The following is a 24,395-nucleotide window of genomic DNA, read 5'->3' as shown; positions in this document are numbered from 1 at the left end:
TGTTTATTAAAATTTGTTTTATTGAAATTTTCTGTGGCACTTTTTAATTTATTTATTTTTTTGTATTAATTTTTTTTTAAAAATATCTATATATATTTGTACTTTTTTTTTTAGTAAAATATTTTTATTAAATTATCTGTGGCACTTTCTAAAAAATAAAATTACTTTTTTATTGTTATATTTTTTAAATTAAATATCGAGTTTTTTTATTTTGCTTGATTGGCACTTTTTTAAAATAAAATATTTTTATATTTTATAAAATATAGTTTTTTTTCCTTCTTGATTTCGCTTTCATTTTTTCTTTTCTGTGCCATTTTTTAAAAATAAAATATTTTATATTTTAGAATTTTTTAAACTAAAAATATCTATCTATCTATCTAATCACCTTATTTTTTCATGCAACTTACTTTGTAGTGTAGATGCTTTAACATATTAGTAACACAACAATGCTCTTGCTCTTGTGATTTGTCATTAACTAGTGATTTAGCTAGAACAGATGCAAGTTTGCCCTCTAGTAGCACTTCTCTCTCTCTTTCTCTCTCTCACTCTCTTTTGTTTATCATGCTGTTCTTCTTTCAAATAGTCTAGTTTTAAGTGCAGTAACCCCCATGGGCATGCATGCTGCACAAACATGACTGATATCATTGTGTGGCATCACAACAGACACACTCTCCTCTGTTCCACGTCGTCAAAGCCTGTACTATCCAAGCACGAGGTCCACGCAAACATTGCAACATCATGTCGAACCACACAGCTCTCATTCAAACCCTTTTCAATCCGCCACACTGTTGAAGTCTGCATGAGGGTTTTGTGTTCTCTGGGTTACAGCACACAGGCTCCATTTAGACCCGCTGAAACCCATGTCAGTAAACTTCTCCAACCTGGAGAGGGCGGTTCTGTCTGGTTCTGTGGGGACCAGGAGTCCTGACAGGGGGAATGGAAGTTTATTTCACATGCAGAGCTGGGCTGGGTGGGACCAGACTGAGCAGGAAGTCAATCAACCCTGCTTGATATTGGGTTTATTTACACAATGGGCAAATGGAGGGACGGAGTTAAAGAAATGTGAGAGGTGAAAGAAAGGAAAAGGAAGAGCACATGCTTTTGGTTTGGGCCTGATTTGATCTGAATTGTGGCTGGAAAATCTTAAAGGAACAGTTCAAGCAAAAATTCAAACTCTGTTGTCATTCTTTTTTAGAATCTTTGAACATTCCACTAAACAATTCTCTGAATGTTCCATGAATTCCGTTAGTCGTACAGTTTTGGAATGACATGAGGGTGAATAAATAATCAGAATTCTAATTTTTGGGTCAACTGTCACTTTAAGACAAAAAACAAACCCACACTTAAACTCCATCATGTACTCAGTCGTATCAAAATGAACCGCTATCAGAAGAGTATTTACACACGGCTTCAGATAAACCGCAGGGCATTCTGTCTGATACCTCGCTGAGCAGTTCTGGCCCTGGAGGAATTCAATTATATTGTACTTTGCCGTTTACCACATTCTGAGTCAACTACAGGAGCGGGAGCTGCTGCATCATTGAATTCCATTTGAGTATGCTGACTGCATTTCTTATTTACTGGCTGTTATTGATAAGGAGAGGAAAAGCATGTTCGGGGAAGATGACCCAACTTTAGTCTTCAACCATCTGCCACCTAGTTTGACATATGTCACATAAAAACCAGAGCATCATTTCTATAGCTATAGCTTTCAATACCCTAGACTACTAACTTGTTATGAACTAGGCAGGCTTTAATGCATGCAATAATTAAAAAAAAAAAAAAAAGAACGAAAACAGAAAATATAGGTTTGGCTGCTACCTTATGACTTGGACAAAAAGAGGGAAAAAAAAATAAAAAAAAGAATATTTTATATATATATATATATATATATATATATATATAATTTATGTATTTTTGTAATTATTTTAATATTACATATTTTTTATGAAAAAATAGTACATTTTGGTATTTAATTTATTAAAGTTAAATTATAAAAATGAAATAAAAAAATAAATATTGGTTTATTATAAAATATTACTTTGTATGAAATTTACATAATTTAAGAAATATATATATATATGTATATTAAATGTATTTTAAAATATTTTATTAAAATAAATATTACTTTATTATAAATAATTAAAAAAAAATAATAATAATAATAAAAAGAACAAAAACAGAAATTATAGGTTTGGCTGCTACCTTATGATTATGTAAAAAAAAAAAGTACATTTTGGTCATTTTTAAAAAATTAAAGTTACATTATAAACATAAAACAAAAATAAATATTGGTTTATTATAAAATATTATCTTGTATGAAATTTTCATCATTTAATAATGTTAGATAATATATGTATTAAAAGTTTTTATATTTTATGAAATAAAATATTATTTTCTGAAAAATAGTAAGATAATATTTTAGTACTTTTTTTCAAATTAAATTTTTATGAAATTAAATATTTTATGAAAAAATACAATTAACTTGTTTAAAATTAAAAGCATAAAAATGAAATACAAAAATAAATATTGCTTTATTATAAAATATTACTTTGTATGAATTTTTCATCATTTAAAAATATCAAATAATATATTTATTAAATGTATTTATTTATTTATAATTTATGAATAAAATATTTTATGAAACAAATAATAAGAAAATATTTTGATTCAAATTAAGTAATTTTTTTAAATTAAATATTTTATGAAAAAATAATATAATATTTTAGTAACTTTTTAATTTAAATTAAAGGATAAAAAATGAAATACAAAAACAAATATTGCTTTATTATAAAATATTACTTTGTATGAAATGTTCATTATTTAAAAATATTAAATAATATATTTATTAAATGTATTCATTTATATTGTATGAAAATAAATATTACTTTGAAACATTTTCATTATTTAAATCTAAAATATTTGAATTAATATTTATTTATTATTTTGTAAAATTAAATATACATTAATTTAAAAATGAATATACAGTTACAATTACTTACTAATAATTAAAATGAGAAAATATTACTTTGTATACATTTTTTCATGATTTAAAAATAAAATATTTTATTTGTCATTAATTAGTGATCTCTATTTGTTTATGGCTTTACTATGGTCAATTTTGAGTGCAGATACTATAACTTTCCTCATGGGCAAACCGTTTTAATATACAGCTATGTGGGCGACAGTAATATACTAGACAAGAAGCAATGGATTATTTGGAAATAAACAGCTGTGATGAATCGCTTCTTGCTTTATTGCATTGCCATGTGAAATAACTGCCATTAAAACAAAGAAATAGTTGTACGTTTAGGTTTCCTCTTTTTTTAGATGCTCACAAATTTCCTTTGTGATTAAAACAGTGGTCACAATATTCATAATTTAATGTTTCCATACATTAGCATATCATTGAAAAGCTTTTCTTTCTAACCAGTGAAAGGCACAGCTGCAGCGTGCTTTGTTTTGTATTAATGAGACTTTTATTGCTTCAGGTACATTGTACAAAGTTACACTTGGTTTGTTTCAGTGCCTTTCAGCTAAACTGTTTGGGACGTTGGCACTGGTTTCTCTGTACTCAGACTCTCTTTCTGAACGTCGTCCAGAGACGCTGCATTAAGGGTTTGTTCCTGTAAGATGCTCAAGGTCTCTAAATCAGACCTCTCACTCGCTGTTCCTGCGCTAACGGACGGCCGAGCCAAGACTCTCTTTGGCAGCATCCTCGGGTTTTTTTCTCCATTACTTTAATTGCCTTTAACCTATAATCAATGTTCATACAGTGAGGGAAAGAACTAAGCATTTCTGTGTCAGTCACTCTGATTAAATTTAGGCCCAGCCGCTTTGACATGCACAGAAGCTTTCTCTGTTTGCCTTTCAAAAGTTTCTTAACACGTCGAATGAGCAAGTTATTGGAGTGTTCGTTCTTTTAAAAATCTCAGTTAGGGTGACAGTATTAAACTTGAATACACTCTAATTGACTTGAAAACATAGTAATGAACAACAGCGGAATCTGTGAATCATATTTTCTGGACTGTCCAAACAAACTGACTCTAGAATGAATCAATTCACAACAATTTACTAGAATGATTCAGAACAATGCTACATATGAGAGAGGATTATCTAGAACGAAAGATTCACTAGAGTGCTTCATAAAAGAATGATTCATTCAGTAACAAATGGTTCATTAGAATGAATCAGACTCTTAAAATGCTACATATTTGCTTATTGCTTTATAACTCGCAATTGCGTGTTATAAAGTCAGAATTGCGCTATATGAACTTGCAATTCGAAGAAAAACTTGCAGTTCTGAGGAAAAAAGTCATAATTGTGAGATATAAGCTCGCAATTCTGAGAAAAAAAAGTTACAATTGTGAGGAAAAAACTTGAATTTGAAAAAACGTGCAATTTGAAAAAACAGAAAACAATTCTAAGAAAAAAGTCACAACTGCAAGATATAAAGTCGTACATTCTGAGGAAAAAAGTCAAAAATTGTGAGAAAAAAAATCACAACTGTGATATATAAACTCGCAGTTCTGAGAAAAAAGCCACAACTGCAAGATCTAAACTTTAAATTCTGAGGAAAAAAGTCACAATTGCAAGATATAAACTCGCAATTCTGAGAAAAAAAAGTCACAGTTGTGAGAAAAAACTTGCAATTCTGAGAAAAAAAAAAATCACAATTGTGAGATATAAACTTGCAATTCTGAGAAAAAAACGTGCAATTTGAAAAAAAAAAAACAATTCAAGAAAAAAGTCAAATCTAAGAAAAAAGTCACAACTGCAAGATATAAACTCGCAAATTCTGAAAAAAAAAAGTCATAATTCTGAGAAAAAACATACAAATCTGAGAAAAAAAAAACTTGCAATTCTGAGAAAAAAGCCACAACTGCAAGATCTAAACTTTAAATTCTGAGGAAAAAAGTCACAACTGTGAGATAAACACAATTCTGAAGAAAAAAGTCACAATTGTGGGATAAACAATTCTGAGAAAAAAAACTTGCAGTTCTGAAAAAAGTCACAATTGCAAGATATAAATTTGCAATTCTGAGGAAAAAAAGTCACAACTGTGAGAAAAAACTTGCAAAAACATGCAAATCTGAGAAAAAAACTTGCAATTCTGAGAACAAAGTCAAAATTGCAAGATGTAAACGCAATTCAGAAAAAAAACTTGCAGTTCTGAGAAAAAAAAGTCACAATTGTAAGATATAAACTTCCATTTCTGATGGAAAAAAAGTGCAATTCTGAGAAAAATAAATTGAGAATTATGTAAAAATGTGATATAAATTTGCAATTGCGAGTTGTAAAGTTTTTGACATTTTTTCTTTGCAATTCTGAGAAAAAAAGAATTGGGGGTTTATATCTCACAATTCTGACTTTATGACTCACAATTGCAAGTTTATATCTCACAATTCTAAGAAAAAAAGTCAGAATTGCGAGATGCAAAGTCAACGCGCTCAGCATTTTAAAACAAAGCAGCGTTGCGATTTTACGTACTACATTAATATCCATTACATGAGGGTAAGATAAAAAAAAATACCATCTAAAGACAGCAGGTTCCTCTCAGAGACACATTCATCAGCATTTAGGATTTTCTTCCAGTATCTCGCATATTGTGAACAGTGATCTTGCGCTGCCTAGTACAGTATTTTTTTCTTTTTGCATTTGTTTTCAGTATCTCTGGCTTTTGTTCGTTTACAGTTGGTATATTTGCCCAGTCAAATAAATAGTTGTATGTTAATAATAATTCTCTAATCATCAGTCAGTAGTGCATGCAGTTACCAGATTTTCTCTCAATTCACGATCGCTGTCTAAGTTGCTTAGCCACTTGTACCGTACTTGTTTTTAAAAATTCATACAATGTGGGTAATTCAAACTGGTTTACGCTTGAACCGCTATATATCGCCCAGCACTAAAATAAGAGACAACAAGCATTAAGTCCTCATTCTTGCATTCATTGTCAGTTTAGTCAGAAGAAGAAACCATTAGAACAGAGAGAGAAAGAGTGTGTTATGAGCTCAGAGTTAAAGACGAAACGCTCACGCAGTGCTGTCCATCTGGTCTGCTTGGTCAGTACCGGTTTGTTGTCCAATGGAGGTGAGAAAACATAGTCTGTGTCTTTCCAAAGAGTCAGCAAACATGCATTTACACACAAACATGCACACACGCTCGCATCTGAGGCAAGGTAACGCTTCAAAACAAGATGTCCAAAACTCAAAACCTAATAGTGATTCCAGTGACCTTTGAAACTGAGCATCAATCTGAGGCCGCAAGCTTGTGGAATGCCAAGCGGTGGTGAGTGAAAACTCAGCTTAGATTCTTTTGTTGACATTTGGGAGGTCATAGAACCACACAAAAAGGAAATCATCTCATCATAACTGTCATTTAGTACAGATATACAGTTGAAGTCAAAAGTTTAGATACACCTTGCTGAATCTGGAAAATGTTAATTAGCCTACCAAAATAAGAGGGATCAAGCCAAATGCATGTAATGTATAATTTAGTACTGACCTGAATAAGATATTTCACATAAAATAGATTTACATGTAGTCCACAAGAGAAAATAAAAGATTTTTGCTTAGCGATAGTTGTTCATAAGTCCCTTGTTTGTCCTGAACAGTTAAACTGCCTGCTGTTTTTCAGAAAAATCCTTTAGGTCCCACAAAACCACTTTGGTTTTTCAGCATTTTTGTGTATTTGAACCCTTTCCAACAATGTCTATATGATTTTGAGATCCATCTTTTCACACTGAGGACAACTGAGGGACTCATATGCAACTATTACAGAAGGATCAAACACTCACTGATGCTTCAGAAGAAAAAACAATGCATTAAGAGCCAGGGCTGAAAACTTTTGAACAAACTGAAGAGGTGTACGTTTGTCTTATTTTGCCTATCTATCTATCTATATACATATATATATATATATATATATACAAATACAATTTTTTTTCTTTGTTTTTCATGTAGTGCTGCCCTTGAGAAGCTACAGTTAAATTTAACCTGATATTCAAATTTCAAAAGTTTTCACCCCTCTGCTTTTAATGCATCGTGTTTCCTTCTGGAGCATCAGTGAGCGTTTGAACCTTCTGTAACAGTTGCAACTGAGTCCCTCAGTTGTCCTCAGTGTGAAAAGATGGATCATAAAATCATACAGTCATTGTTGGAAAGGGTGCAAATACACAGAAATATTGAAAAAACACAGAATTTGTGGGACCTGAAGGATTGTTCTGAAGAAAAGCAAGCAGTTTAACTGTTCAGGACAAACATGGGATTCAAGAACATCTATCACTAAATATCACTAAAAAAAAAAAAAAAAAAAAAACAAAACAAAAAAAAACAGCTGTGTTTCATTCAGGTAACAACACAGTATTAAGAATCAAGTGTATGTAAACTTTTGAACAGGATCATTTTTATAAATTCTATTATTTTCTCTTGTGGACCATATGTAAATTTATGTGAAATATCTTATTCAGGTCTGTACTAAATAAAAAATAGTATATGAAAAAATATTTTATATGATTCCTCTTAATTTGGTAAAATAATTGACATTTTGCAGATTATGCAAGGTGAATGTAAACCTTTGACTTCAACTGTATATATAACAGTAACAGCATATGATCAAGCTATAATCAATAGGCATGAAGTGTGTGTGTGAATGAGAGAGGTTTGTATTTCCTCTTTTTTTCCTTAAGACTCTACTGACCCGTTTTATATCAAACGTAGCATCAAACTATTTATGGAGTCTTACATAAGTGTTTAATCTTAGAGGTAAAAGGGTCTGATGGTGCCGCGGGACTGATATCAGCTTCAGAGAGATTCCAGCAACCTTCTATTGTGTTTATGTAGAGGGTGATAACACACAGGCACTGAGACAAAAGCGTTCACGAGCATAAAATTAACAGCAAATGTATGCAAATCAAACTTTAATTCATCCTCAGCTGCTAAAAGGCCAAAGCTGAAGACATAAATCAAAACTGAAACCAACAAAACGACCTTAAACACATGCATGGATACAAAAGCAGTAAATTACCCAGAATGCTCGGTGGGAATGATGCAGTGCCCAGTGTGTCACTCGATCGCTCAACTAGAATAATGCCAGACTCGCCTTCTAACCCAGCGCTCACTCTCGATATCTGTCTCTGTCTTTTGCTGCGCTCTTGTTTTGGCTGTGTGGAAATCGTTTGTGGTACAGAAAAAAAAAATGCTTCGGTATACAAAGACACTTTATAGAAACACTAAGGAATAAATTCACAAAACAGTGGCACAGCTTTTGCACTCACTGTGAGTGTATTTGTAATGTTTTCGTGTGTGGATGTGCGTGGTGTTTTGTTTTGCAAGGGATGAAGTATCAGAATGTGTTTCAGTGAAAAATAATCTAGTCATACTCAAGCAAGCACAAAATTCCTCTAACATTGTTTTGGTTGCATTTAGGCTTTTGCAGAAAAATTGTTTTAAAAATGTTCTAAAAAAGCCTTAATGGGATATTTCACCAAAAAATGAAAATTCCCCCACGATTTACTCACCCTCAGGCCATCCTAGGTGTATATGACTTTCGTCTTTCAGATGAATACAATTGGAGTTATATTAAAAATGGTTCTTCCAAGTTTTATAATGGCAGTGAATGGGTGTTGAGATTTTGAAGCAAAATAAAGTGCATCCATCCATCATAAAAAGTACTCCACTTGGCTCTAGGGTGTTAATACAGGCCTTCTGAAGTGAATCGATGCATTTGTGTGAGAAAAATATCCATATTTATAACTTTATAATCCGCAATCTCTAGTTTCTGCTAACTGTCCTATGCGTGTTTTAAGAAAAAGTGGTGTTCCCACGGATGATGTAGGCATAGCGTAAGCTCTGGTGACAATATGCTAGTCTCTCGAGAACCAAGCATTGTGGAGAATCTGCTCACCAGAGGATCCTCTGCAGTAAATGGGTGCCATCATTATGAGTCCAAACAGCTGATAAAAATAATCCACAATAATTCTCCAGACGTCTTAACGTCTTGTGAACTGAAAATCTCTGAGTTTGTAAGAAACAAATCCTTTATTAAGATATTTCAGTTTGAAACTATGACATCTGGACAAAATGGGGGTCCATAATAATGATTCTATAATAACGCATATTTCTCTCCTGATTCAGAACAACTTTTTCACTGGAGAAAACAATATGGAGGAACCTAAAAACCTCTTAATATTAGATTTGTTTCATGCAAACACACAGTTTTTCACTTCACAAGATGTTAATTAATGAACTGGAGTGGTGTTGTGGATTATTGTGATGTTTTTATCATCTGTTTGGACTCTCATTCTGACGGCACCCATTCACTACAGAGGACCTGGTGAGCAAGTGATGTAATGCTAAATTTCTCCAAATCTGTTCCTGTGAAGAATCAAACTCAACTATATCTTAGATGGCCTGAAGGTGAATACATTTTCAGCAATTTTCTTTTTTGGGGGGAACTATTTCTTTTAAGAAGTGTGTATTTTTCTTAATATTATAAAAACGAAATTAAATGTTCTGAAAGGACATGGAAAAGTGAATGGATCTGGAAAGTGAAAGCTGTAAGAATATATGTAAGATGTAAGAGTTTTTGACAGGAAAACAATGACAGTAAAAACAGTCCACATTCAGTTATAGCTAGAGGTCAGAGAAATAAGATTACAGCTTGAGTCACGGAGATGAAAAATCACGTTGCCATGTCTGCCTTTGCTATTTAATGCACAGAAATCAGTTCTTGCACCAGGGCCTGTGTCACTCACACGCCGTCTAGACAGACTGAGGTTCTGTTAAACAGTGTGTGTATGTGCGTGTCTGAGAAGGAGAAAGAAAAAGTTGGAGACTTTGTGAGCGCAAGGGTCTGCGTGTGTGTATCTTTATCACCTGCACTTTGCAAATGAAGTTGGCTCGGCTGCATGACTTCAGGCTTGAATCTAATTTATGAGCTCTGCAGCAACACTTGCATTAGGAATATCAGACTCACCATTTGCTGACACTCATCACACCAGCCACTGGGCAAAAGAGCCAATGTCTCCAACAGCAGTGTGTCTGGGATGCTAAACTATTAACTTAGTTAAAAGTGTGTGTGTCGCTGTGTTCAGAATGTAATGTACTTCTTGCATACTGCTTACTGTGCGCTATATACAGTAAAAAGTCTACGGTTTGTTCAGAAAAACGTTTAGTATGCAATGCACAATTATCAACAATTACCGTATGCAAAACTGTAGTATGCTTATTGTAGCTGAGTTATCAACATGGAAATAAATATATAACTCAGGATCACAAAACCAGTCATAAGGGTCCATTTTTTTGGAAACTGAGATTTATACATCATCTGAAAGCTAAATAAATAAGCTTTCCACTGATGTATGTTTTGTTAGGATAGGACAATATCTGGTGCAAAAAAATCAAAATATAAAAATAAAAATCGCCTTTTCAAGTTGTCCAAATTAAGTTCTAAGCAATGCATATTACTAATAAAAAATTAAGGTTTAATATATTTACGGTAAGAAGTTAAAAAAAATGGGGGGGAAAACTTTTGGAATTTGAAGATCAGGTTAAATGTAACCTATTTTGTTTTCTGGGAAACATGCAGGTATCCTCTGTAGCTTCTGAAGGGCAGTACTAAATGAACAAAATATGATATTTAGGTACATTTAGGTACACTTTATTCTGTTCAAATGTTTTCACCCCCCATCTTCCCTACTATTTTTTGTGTACTCTAACCACAAACGATAGCATGAACTTTGAGATGTCTCCATTTATGATTTGCCAACTGATTTGGTAAGATTTTTGTAATTTTTTTTTTTTTTTAGACGCAGTGTGCTTTGATCAACCTCTTTAAGGGGCGACGTTTGCCTGATTTCCCAGATTAGGTGCTGATTGTGTGGCATGGAATAATCTCCCGCCCGGAGCTGAAAAACAATGCTGTTGTTGACTGCTGATGAAAATGAGCCCACCATCTGTGAGAGGATTTATTCCCTTGCAGAAATTCTGGGAATAAGCATCTCCAGCCAGGCGGCACATTCTGATACCCCATATAGCGTACTTCTGCCTTGATTTCATCCACACGGGACATGGCACGAATGCTTCTTTGCGCATTTGAATGTAAACGGGTGGCGGGAAACACGATGAGGGAGGAGCGTAATAGGTGGGAGCTGGAAGAAGTGGATGAAAGATAGATAGAGGGGAAGAGAGAGATGGCCGGTGGGACTGATGGTAAAGTAATGGCTTTCAGGATGTGATGTTCCATTAGCAAAAGCAGCAGTGACACTCTTAATACAGCCATCAATCAAAAGCAAAGGCACATTGTAAGGTCAGAATCTCTTCTGCTCGTAGCATAACAGAGATAAACTGACAGAACATCATCTCTTGAGTCACGAGTGCTCTTAGGGCATGTCTCAAAAAGCATATAAGTAGTGAAGACCAAAGAAAAGAGGATAGAATATACTAAAATGGAGTATTCAAAAAATATTTGATCATTTTTGATCATTTTCACTAAACTGTATTAGTATTATTTCTTGAATCAACATTCGAATGTGGGTATTTTCAATGTTTGATACATTCCTTGTTGTTTTTTTGTTGGTCACAGAAGCCCCCAGTGGTTTCAGACTTTAAATAGTAAAGTTTGTAGACAAACTTTAAGTTGGCTTGAAAAAGCCTAGCAAGACAAAAGTTTAAAGTAGTTACTAGCAAGTAACTAGCATGTTTCAAGCATGATTAGCATGTTACTAGCATGTTGTTAGCATGATTAGCAAGTTACTAGCATGTTACTGGCATGATTAACTAGTTACTAACATGTTACTAGCATAATTAGTTAGAACTATGTTACTAGAATGATTAGCAATGATTAGCTAAATTATAAATAGGTTAGATCTATGTTACTAGAACGATTAGCAAGTTGCTGTCATGATGTTAGCATTATTATGAAGTTAGTAGCATGTTACTAGGGTGATTAGCAATTTACTAGCTTGTTGCTGACATGTTACTATCATGATTAGCAAGCGTGTTGCTAGCATGATTAGGAAATTAGTAGCATGTTATTAGGGTGATTAGCAAGTTACTAGTATGTTATAAGCATGATTAGCAAGTTACTAGCATGTTGATAACATGTTTGTAGCATGTTGATAACATGATTAGCATGTTACTAGCATATTATTAGCATGATTAGCAAGTTACTAGCATGTTGCTAACACGTTTGTAACATGATTAACAAGTTGCTAGTATGTTACTAGCATGATTAGCAAGTTACAAGCATGATGTTAGCATGATTAGCAAGTTATTATCATGTTACTTAGCATGATTAGCAAGTTACTAGTATGCTACTATGCAAGTTAATAGCATGTTAGTAACATGATTAGTTACTAGCATGCTGTTAGCATGATTAGCAAGTTAGTAGCCTGTTAATAGCATGATTAGCAAGTTACTAGCATGTTGCTAACATGTTTGTAGCATGATTAACAAATTACTAGTATGTTACTAGCATGATTAGCAAGTTACAAGCATGATGTTAGCATGATTAGCAAGTTATTATCATGTTACTTAGCATGATTAGCAAGTTACTAGTATGCTACTATGCAAGTTAATAGCATGTTAGTAACATGATTAGTTACTAGCATGCTGTTAGCATGATTAGCAAGTTAGTAGCCTGTTAATAGCATGATTAGCAAGTTACTAGCATGTTGCTAACATGTTTGTAGCATGATTAACAAATTACTAGTATGTTACTAGCATGATTAGCAAGTTACAAGCATGATGTTAGCATGATTAGCAAGTTATTATCATGTTACTTAGCATGATTAGCAAGTTACTAGTATGCTACTATGCAAGTTAATAGCATGTTAGTAACATGATTAGTTACTAGCATGCTGTTAGCATGATTAGCAAGTTAGTAGCCTGTTAATAGCATGATTAGCAAGTTACTAGCATGTTGCTAACATGTTTGTAGCATGATTAGCATGTTGGTAGCGTGGTTAGCAAGTTACTAGCATGATTCTAGCATGATTGAGCATGTTACTAGCGTTTGGTGGCTTTGTGCATCTGTATGTGGATGAGGTCACTTCTGGGACGTGCTGTCATACATAAGCTGAGCTGAAATGTCATCATACCTGTGATTGTTTGTCCTGAAATAGGCCTGATCTAACCGTTAGGTGAAACAGAGAGGGCTACATACATCCCTGCTATATTGTCAGCCCACTCTGACCTTTACTGCATCGATATTGCCAAATATCAGCAGGGCTATTGTTGCTAGGGCGATGACACAAGACTGACCCGCCTCCTCCTGCTTTAATGAGGCACCGGAAATTTCACCGCTAGAATAAATCAGCCTGCCTCAATGACACGCATAACTAACACATGCATGAATCTCACAGAACTTGTCAAGAGCATTTCCATGTCACATTTCAGCTCAAAATCAAAAGGAGGAAAGGGAAGCCATGCATATTTTTAGGACGGTGAATGTTCTTTTAACATTATTTTCATGACTATTAATTGATTGATTGATTGATTGCAGGCCGTTTCACTGGCGTTATTTATTTATTTTTTTTGCCGCCATTGTTACATTTATTTATTTTTATTTATTGTGGGATTTTTTTGTCCTAATGCCATTTAACATGATTTAAACATAATTGTCAATTTCTAGCTTTATTTATTTATTTATTTATTTATTTATTGTAAGGTTTGTTTCACTACCTATATGCCATTTTACCTGATTTAAATTTTCTTGTCAATTCCTACTTTTATTTATTTATTATTTTATGTATGCTTTTATTTATTGTTTTACTTATTTACTTGTTTACTTTAGTATTTGTTTCACTGACATTATACCATTTAACCTGATTTAGATATTTCTGTCTATTTATTTATTTATTTATTTATGCTTTTATATCTTTATTTCTTTCTTAATGCTTTAATTAATTATTTATTTGTTTATTTTAGTATTTGATTCACTGCCTTTGTGCCATTTAACCTGATTTAGATATTCTTGTCTATTTATGTATTTATTTATTTTATTTATAATTTTTTTGTTTGTTTGTTTATGCTTTTATGCTTTTGTTTTTCTTTCTTTCTTTCTTTCTTTCTGCTTTTATTTTTTTACTTATTCTTCTATTTATTAATTATTTTACTGTTTGTTTGTTTGTAGTATTTGTTTTATTGCCTTTATGCATTTTAACAAGATTTAAATATTCTTATTTGTTTATATATTTTTTTGCATTTATTTATTTTTTGTAGTATTAGTTTCACTGCCTTTATGCCATTTTCTTGCCCATTTATTTATTTATTTATGCATGCTTTTATTTTCTTTTTTTTTCTTTCTTTCTTTCTGTCTTTACGCTTTTATTTATGCTTTTATTTATGCTTTTATTTATTGTAGTAATTGTTTTATTGCTTTTATGCCATTTAACCAGATTTAAATATTCTTGTTTATTTATTTATTTAGCTATTTATTTATTTATTGTAGTATTAGTTTCACTGCCTTTATGCCATGTAACCTGATTTCAATATTTTCCCTTTGCTGTTTATTTATTTATTTATTTACTTTTTCATCATTTTTAAGGATGCACCAATATTGTAATTCTGACCAAGGATTATAAATATTATAAATGGAAACTATAATCATTTGATACTATTTTATCTAAATAAATAAAAACAACTTAAAATTGCAATACATTTTTAACTGATTTGAGACAATTTAGCCCCTCACACCACCACCATTATAGTGTGCAGTATGAAAAAAATTAATCAGTGTTAGATAAATGCAAATGTTACCAACATTAAAAATATGGAAAATGCAATATATTATCAATCTGAATCCCTAACCATTGCCTTACATTAATTTTCTATTGTTGTCTGTTCAGTAGGGTATGATAGCTCCATCAAGATGATTATTCAGCTTGGTCTGTTCCATAAACACAGACTTATAGAGGTGAGTTTTCTCATAGCTCAAATTTTCCTGCAATTGACCTTAATTGCCAAGCATAAATCCCCCAGCTTGCACTTGATTTACATCTACTTGCTCCTTTATCATATCTCCTCCTGACAGAGATAAAAACAGTTCAATTTGTTTCTCAATGTCACTCACGCAATCAATCTCAGTTGTCAATCAAACTGTAGAAAGCTACCTGTGAGCGCGTGACAAATGTTTACGGTTTTTAACGCAGCAACGGAAATAGAGATGAGGTCAAATTGCTCAGCTAGTGATTGACAGCTTGCTCCCTCACCTCAGCTCCCGTATCAGCGCCTCCTCTCATGTGTTAGTGCGACGGCAGCTGATTCATCTCACTGACACTGCACCTCAGAGCTGATGTGATCAGCGTCGCTGGGAACTGTGGCTATGACTCACGGGGCTAAAGGTCTGTTATCCTGAATCCCCTGCTGATTGCCTGGAACCAAAGTCATCACTAAATGACGCAAATCATCAAACATAAACACAGAGACAGCAATAAGACTCAAATATCAGCATGCTTCAGTCATTCTGCTCATCAGATGTAACAGCACTCCAATAAAATCCACCAGACGCCCATGAAATAGTAAATCACCTCATGCAGAGAAACAGGAGAGGAACACTGCTATTAAACATTTACAATTAATTTTGATTGAGTTTGTGATCATTAATCGACCTTTGAAGCAGAAATGATGCTAGTGATATATAACGTTAAATTAGGCAAGATGAATAAATATTGAAAGAAGTTAATGATGATAGATTTTTGAAAGCTGTGTAAGATATTATAGTTTCATTTTCTTTCTGGCTCTTGCACAGATTAACTCTGGTTGCTTATTTTTCTTAATTTCTCCTTTTTTTTACAATTAAATATAACAATGGTAATATTTCTTAATGTTTTTAAGTAATAATAATAACATTAATAATCATAACTTGTTAATAACAAAAACACCATTGTTTTTTTATTATTATTGACATCACACCTTTTTTTAAATCACTATCATGGTTTTTACAAGAAAAATCCCAATTTGATTTTTTTCCCCCAAATTGTGCAGTTTCATCATGCAGTTCACCTAGAACCCTTTAGCAACTGCATAGCAACACCCTGGCAACAACCAAGAACACCTTAGCAGACACATACTGTAGCAACACCCTGACAACCAACTGCAACACCTTAGCAACTGCATAGCATCACCCTGACAACCACCTAGAGCACCTTAACAACTGCCCAGATCACCTTAGCAACTGCATTGCAGCACCTTGACAACCAACCACAACACCTTAGCAACTGCATAACATCACCCTGACAACCACCCACAACACCTTAACAGCTGCCAGATCACCTTAGCAACTGCATTGCAACACCTTGACAACCAACCATAACACCTTATCAACTGTATAGCATCACCCTGACAACCACCTAGAACACCTTAGCAACTTCATAGCAACAACCAAGCATACCTTAGCAAAGACATACTGTAGCAACACCTTGAAAACCAACCACAACACCTTAGCAACTGTATAGCATCACCCTGACAACCACCCACAACACCTTAACAACTGCCCAGATCACCTTAGCAACTGCATTGCAACACCTTGACATCCAACCACAACACCTTAGCAACTGTATAGCATCACCCTGACAACCACCTAGAACACCTTAGCAACTTCATAGCAACACCCTGGCAACAACCAAGCACACCTTGATAACTGCAGAACACTACACAGATAACCACCCACAACACCGTAACAACTGCCCAGAACACCTTAGCAACTGCGTAACATCACCTGACAACCACACAGAACAGCCTAGCAACACCTTGATAGCAGCACAGAACACCTTAGCAATCACATACTGTGGTAACACTTTGACAACTGCATAACGTCACGCTGACAACCACCCATTAGTTATTTTTAACTGCATACTTTAGCAACACCTTAACAACCACCTACAACACCTTAGCAACTGCATAACATCACCCAGACAACCACCTATAACACCTTAGCAACCACATAGCAACACCCTGACAACCACCCACAACACCTTTGCAACAGCATAACATTACCAGACAGCCACCCACAACACCTAGCAACACAGAACACCTTAGCAACCACATACTGTAGCCACATCTTGACAACTGCATAACATCACTCTGACAACCACCTACAACACCTCAACAACAGCCCAGAACACCTTAGCAACCACATACTGTAGAAACACCTTGACAACTGCATAACATCACCCTGACAACCACCCAGAACACCCTAGAAACACCATGACAACCGCACATAACACCTTAGCAACCACATATTGTACAAACACCTTGACAATTGCATAACATCATCGTGAAAACCCTGACAACCATCTAAAACATCTTAATAAATACATAGCCTCTCTCTGACAAATACCTAGAACTCCCTAGCAACCGTATAGCCACATCCTGACAACCACCCATTATGCCTTAGAAACTGCATACCAACACTTTGACAATCACCCAAAACACCCTAGCAACACCTTGACAACTGCACAGAACACCTTAGCAACCATATACTGTAGCAACACCTTGACAACTGCATAACATCACGCCCACAACACCCACAACACCTTAACAACCACCCAGGTCACCTTACCAACTGCATAGCAACACCTTGACAACCACCCAGAACACCTTAGCAAACACATAGCAACACCCTGACAACTGCCCTGGGGTAGGTTTCCCAAAAGCATCGTTAACTAAATATGGTTGCAGGTTCCGTTAAACTCTGGTGGTAACAACAGAACTTGCAACCATAGTTGCTTTTAGGAAATGCACCCCAGAACAGCTTAGCAACCACATAGCAACACCTTGACAACCACTCTCAACACCTTAACATTGTAGTAGTGGGCTTTGCTCACATTTTCTTTTGTTGTACAGCTGTTTTTATAGTAGCTTTTGTGTTTGTGATGCTATATTGGAGAATCTGTAGCTTTGTTGAGTTTGTCAATGTTCCAGGTGAGCAGCTGTACTGAAATGTGAAACTGAGAGTAGCAGGATTGTGTAACACACAGCCGTGTAAAGATGGCTTGCACATTGACCTTTCGCTTTTTTCACACGGTTCTAAGTGAATGTGGGTGGGACGGTGGAGAGAGAGAGGCATTTCTAAATGTGACTGTGTTCCATGATGCGGGGACAGCTCCCACACCATCACTGGGGAATATAGACGCTTCCATCTCCACACAAGCGGGTGGGTGTGATGTAGTTAGTGGGACAGAGGAGCCGAGGATGCCAGTATCCAGAGTGTGCTCTACCAATAGCCTGTAAAGCACACTAAAGAGACAGTAAATGCCAACTTGCACAGTGAACCAGAGCTTGTGATAAACACACAAACCACGCACCTCTCAAATTAGCAGGAACAGAACAAACAAAGTAACCAAGCAGAAAAACAAAAGGAAAGAAAGGAACTTGTGGCTCTTTCTTGTCCTTTTGCCAAATGTGTTGTTTTGAAGATTTAAGGATGGTGCATTATATGTGCTAAGAACTTTGATTTATTAGGATTTAGAGAAACATAAGCTTTTCTTCAAAAACTGGTAAGCTGTCTCACTGCATACATAGTTAGTTACCTTCTATGGCAGCATTCTGATTAGGAACGCTCTACATGAGCACCAGTAGTGTATTACTTAGGATGATTTGGCTCACATTTAGTGTCAATAGAACTAAACGTAACCACGTTGCCAAAATAAAACTATACTGTACTAATAAGCAAAATATATTGCTTTTCTATATAGTGCAATACAGTAATTTATGAAAGCCTGTTTCCGCCACGGAATTAAAAAATAAAAGGACTTTTTATCTCACAATTTGGACTTTTTCGCAATTCTGACTTTTTGCAATTTCGAGTTTGTCTGGCAATTTTGACTTTCTCAGAATGGCAAGATAAAAACTCGCTAGACTTTTTCTTGCAATTTCAAGTTTATATCTCACAATTCTGACTTTTCGCAATTTTGAATTTTTATCTTGAAATTTTGACTTTTTGTCACAATTTCGAGTTAGTATGTCGCAGTTCTGATTTTCTTAGAATTGCATGATATAAACTCGCTATTCTAACTTTTTCTTGCAATTCAAGTTCATATCTCACATAAACTCGAAATTGCAGGAAAAATTTCGGAATTGTGAGTTCATATCTCACAATTCTGACTTTTTCTCTGAATTTCGAGTTTATATCTTGCAATTCTGACTTTTTCTAATAATTTTGAGTTTATATCTTGCAATTCTGAATTTTTCTCATAATTTCAAGTTAGCTCCCAATTCTGACTTTCTCAAAATTGCGCGATATAAACCCGCAAAATTCGTATCTCGCAATTCTGACTTTCTTTTTTAGAATGGTGAAATAACTCGAAATTCTGAATGTTTTTCTTGCAATTTCGAGTTTATATCTCACAATTCTGACTTTTTCTTGCAATATCTCGCAATTCTGACTTTCTTTTTCAGAATGATGAAATTACTTGCAATTCTGAATGTTTTTCTTTCAATTTCAAATTTGTATCTTGCAATTCTGACTTTCTCAGAATTGCGTGATATAAACTTTTAATTCTGACCTTTTTTTTTTTTTTTTTAGAATTGTGGGACGTGAACTTACAATTCCAAGTTATAAAGTCCAATTTTTTTTTTTTTTTTTTACAACTGCAAAGTTTATATCTCACAATTCTGATTTTATAGCTCACAATTCTTTGTTATAAAGTTAGAAAAACAAAAAACAAAATTGCGAGAAAAGTCACAATTACCGTTTTATTTAGTAGTGGAAACAGGCTTCCATAGTTAATAAATATTTACTCAGCATTTAACCGCTCTATTATTCCCTGTACTGAATGAAATGGAATTTTTCATTTCATTATAAATTATAATTATGGTGCTGGGCAACATTTAATCGTAAATAAAAGTCTTTGTGTACATATAATATATGTGTGTGTACTGTGCATATTTATTATGTATATACACTGCCCTCAAAAGTTTGGAAACACCCCTGGCAAAGTGTGGTTTTGGGCAATATCAGCATAAATACTTACCATTTTTTGGTGCAAATACATTAAAACAACTTGACATTATCATTGAAGACCAGCAATAATAATTTTCATTTTGATTACATAATAATGGTAATATATACATGTCAAAGTCGGACATGCCCCTTTGCCAGCTGTGATGCCTGGTTACTGGTTTAAACTTGGCCCAGGTTTTTAAAAGATTTTTGGCTCAGCACACCGTAATAGCTTCAACAAATGATTGCCAATTAAGTTTAGAATACAATGAATTTGTGCCCAGATTATGCAGATCTGTAATAGCTGCTAATGGTGGATATTTTGATGAATCAAAAATTTAATTTTTTTCTATGTATAAACTGTTTATGTAATAAAATATGTTTTCGTAGCTTGTGTTGTCCCTTATAAGTGCAAAATTATCACAAATTAAAAAGGATTCACGCCAATATTGTCCAAAACCCAACTTTTCTAGGGTGTTTCCAAACTTTTGGAGGGCAGTGTATAAATACACATGCATGCATGTATACATTTAAGAAAAATGTTGTTTATATATTAAATATATTTTTTATATAATATAAATTATATGAATATAAATATATACATGTAAATACTTAAATAAATAAATTTTAAAATATACACTGTGTGTGTCTTTATATACACTGTACATAATAAATATACCCAGGCAAGTACACACACATATATTATGTACACAAAAACTTTTAATACATCAAGCACATCAGGTAGTTTGTGGCCAGAATAACCTGCAAACCAAGCCAGACTTCAGACAGTATTCAAAAAGCCAGACTACACGAGACAATCAGGTTGCATCACTGTCTGGATTCTGTGCTCTCTGTGCTTTCAAACTAGACTGAACTCACACCATTACATTATCAATAATAGAGTGAAATGGAAAGGGATCCTTTTCATGATATATTCTGATATAAAGATAGTAAAGAGCAGAGTGGGGGAGAGTGATTTATTCTGAAATAAAAAGAGAGAGGGAGTGATATATCCTGAAATAAAGAGGAAGGAGGGAGTGAGATGTCTTAAAATAAAAAGAGAGAGGAAGGAATATATCTCTAACTAAAACAACCCAGTCATTTTCTCTATAAAAACATTGAACATTAAGCTCTGCCAGGTAATTTGATGAGAGTGGCTTTCTAAATTCTGCCTTTCTCTCAGACAGACGGAACGTGAGGGAGGAGACGAACGATTGTGAATGATGAAGGGAAATTTGTCTGTGTGTCTGCTGTGAAATCTGTTTTAGAAAATCTGTGTGTCTTTGGGTGCATGTCTGTGCTAATGGAGAGAGCACTGAACTGCCCTGAGAATGAACAGTTTTGTGGAGTGTTTCTAGAGATAAAAAAAAATGGAAACAGCCAGAAGTCAGTGTGATAGAAGTCAGGAAATCTTTGATAACACTTAATAACAAACCATGATGAAAAACCATGGCATGTTACCCTAAAGGGATAGTTAGCAATCCATTCATCCATTTTCAATTCCATCCATCCATCCATCCATTTTTAAATTCCATCCTGAATTTCAGTTCCAACCATTCCATTCATCCGCCTATATTTCAGTTCCATCCATCTGTCCATTTTTCAATTCCATCCATCCATTCCATCCATTCATCCATTTTTTTTGGTTTATTCCATCCATCCATTCTATTTATCTGTCCATTTTTCAATTCCATCCATCCATTTTTTTTTTGCTTGTTCCGTCCATCCATTCCATTTTTTCCATTCATCCATCCATCTTGTTCAATTCTGTCCATTTTTCAATCCATCCATTCTATTTATCTGTCCATTTTTCAATTCCATTCATCCATCCATCCCATCCAGTTGTCCGCCTTTTCAATTCTGTCCATCTGTCCATTTTTCAATTCAATTTATTCCATCCATCCATTCCATCTGTTCATCCATTTTTCAATTCCATCCATTCATCCATTTTTCAGTTCCATCCATCCATTTCATTCATCTGTACATTTATCAATTCCATTCATCCATTACATCCAGTCGTCCATTTTTCAGTTTTATTCATCCATCCATTCCATTCATCTGTCCATTTTTCAGTTGCATTCATCTTGCTCATCCAGTCGTCCACTTTTCAATTCCGTCCATCTGTCCATTTTTCAATTCTATTTATTCCATCCATCCATTTCATCCGTTCATCCATTTTTTAGTTCCATTCTTCCATGATTTGTCCATTTTCAGTTCCATCCATTCCATCCATCTGTCCATTTTTCAATTCCATCCATCCATTTTTTTTAGTTCCATCATTCCATTCATCCATCCTTTTTAATTGCATTCATTCATTCACTCCATCCATCCATTCAGTACATTCATTTGATTTTTAATTCCATCCTTTCATCCATTCTTCGTCCATTTTTCAGTTCAATCCATCCATTCCATCCATCTGTCCATTTTTCAGTTGCATCCATCCATCCATCCATTCCATCCATCTGTCCATTTTCCAGTTCCATTCATTTCATTTTTTTAGTTCCATCCATTCCATTCATCTATTTTTTTTCAATTCCATTCATTCATTCACTTCATCCATCCATCCATTCCATCCTTTCATTCCATTCTTCCATGATTTGTCCATTTTTCATTTCCATCCATTCCATTCATCCATCCATCAATTGCATTCAATCTTTTCAATTCCGTTCATATGTCAATTTTTCATTTATATTCATTACATCCATTCATCCATTTTTTTAATTCCATTCATCCATCCATCCTTTCGGCAATTTTTCAGTTCCATCCATATAAATGTGTATGTGTATGTGTATACTTTAGTGTATTTTAGTCCACCTTTACAGCAATAGAAGTTCAAGTGCAAGTCTGTGTGTGTTTAAGAGAATGAAACTCATCAATTACAATATGTAGGTTCTTGCGGTCAGTCGGGACATCTCTCCAGAGAATCTGAAGGCACTCAGTCTAATAAACCAGAGACTAGACATTTGGCTCACAGGCTAGATTGTCTGGGTCATACCTTACATCAAAGTCCAGCCATTGGTGTGTGTATGTGTGTACTTGTTTTTGCTACATTGTGGGGACCAAATGTCCCCACAAGGATAGTAAAACCTGAAATTTTTGACATTGTGGGGACTGGCTTGAGGTCCCCATGGGTACAAAAGCTTATAAATCATACAGAATAAGTTTTTCTGAGAAAGTAAAAATGCAGAAAGTTTTCTGTAAGGGTTAGGGTTAGGGGTAGGGTTAGGGTAAGGGGATAGAAAATACAGTGTGGAGAGTATAAAAACCATTGCAGCTATGGAGAGTCCCCACAAGGATAATAAACCAGACATGTGTGTGTGTGTGTGTGCATTTTACTCACTAATGTGTATATCACTAAAAATGTCTAAAATGTAAAAGTCACTCTTTGTTTTACTCTGATTACTCTTTATTTGACTTTTTTTTTATTTGGTTATAATAAGTTTTAAATGTGAAATGTGACCGTCCAATTAAGTTTGTATGTTTCATGTGCTGTTAATGAAGAATAGCACAAAAATTTCCTAGAAAATACGCCTCTTTAAGTCAGTTTGCATGGCAACACTACATTTCCCATCATGCAGTGTGGAAAATCCACCAATTACACATCTAATTAACATGTTTTGCTCTTCATTAAGAGGGTTTATATGCCTTCTGTCTTTTCTTATTATAACCAAAGTGAATTAATAAGCTGTTTTTATTGTCATTTATAAGCATCATTGCTCGTCCACTATGACTTTTGACCCTTCCTTTGCAGAGGTTCATGCTGTGGCAATTCATCACCATTTCTGGCGGTTTTAGGACACCCTGATATCTGAACATTTGGCCTCTCTTGCGCTGTTCAAAAGTATGTCATACAGAACTGTGAATGATTCACATTGAAAACACAGATGGTGCTTGCTGGGTCTTTTTTTTCCTGCTTCCCAACAACACACAGTCCAAGTCTCCTTATATGACTGTGATATTTTTCGTCAGTGCCAGCAAAAGAACCAAACAACACATTTCTAGTGCCAGTTTTGACCGGTTTTGGGACGGTGCGCGCAGTGTACGGGCCAGAAAGGAACTGCTATTTCAGAGCTGCACCGAATATATGAGAGGAAGCTGCAAGATAAATCAAGACCGAACTGCATCCTCTTTCCCAGTGAAAATCCCCTTTCTAACGCCAGAGATACATGGGTTAGCTACAATACAATTATGAACTTTATTTTTTGATGTATTTCTTTTTAATATATCTTTTAAATTACAATTAAATTATATATTTTTATTAAAGATTATAAAACATTTTTCTTTAGAATAATGTATACTTATAAATTGTGAAAGTTCTCTCTGATTCACCATATTTTCTCCAAATGTTGTGATGGATTTGGAGAGTATATGTTGTCCTGTACTTTGCCTGTTCTTCTTGGTTGAGCTGTGTTGAGATGGGCTGCTGGTCCTGCTGGTTCTTGCTTCGGTGT

The 24,395-nt window shown here is 34.3% G+C and overlaps 1 long non-coding RNA gene across 2 annotated transcripts in view; it reads left to right on the top strand.

Annotated features, from left to right (window-relative positions):
• Positions 1-24,098, top strand: part of LOC127155507 (uncharacterized) — a 45,309-nt gene extending 21,211 nt beyond the window's left edge. The window contains exons 3-4 of one of the 2 annotated variants that reach the window (XR_007825611.1): positions 14,849-14,916; positions 23,696-24,098. This is a non-coding gene — a long non-coding RNA (uncharacterized LOC127155507). The remainder of the gene's footprint in view (positions 1-14,848; positions 14,917-23,695) is intronic. The other variant, XR_007825612.1, reaches the window with a different exon arrangement.
• The last annotated feature ends 297 nt before the right edge of the window (positions 24,099-24,395 follow it).

Source organism: Labeo rohita, chromosome 24, assembly GCF_022985175.1.
Source record: "Labeo rohita strain BAU-BD-2019 chromosome 24, IGBB_LRoh.1.0, whole genome shotgun sequence".
Taxonomy (NCBI): domain Eukaryota; kingdom Metazoa; phylum Chordata; class Actinopteri; order Cypriniformes; family Cyprinidae; genus Labeo; species Labeo rohita.
This window is presented reverse-complemented; position numbering and strand designations above follow the sequence as displayed.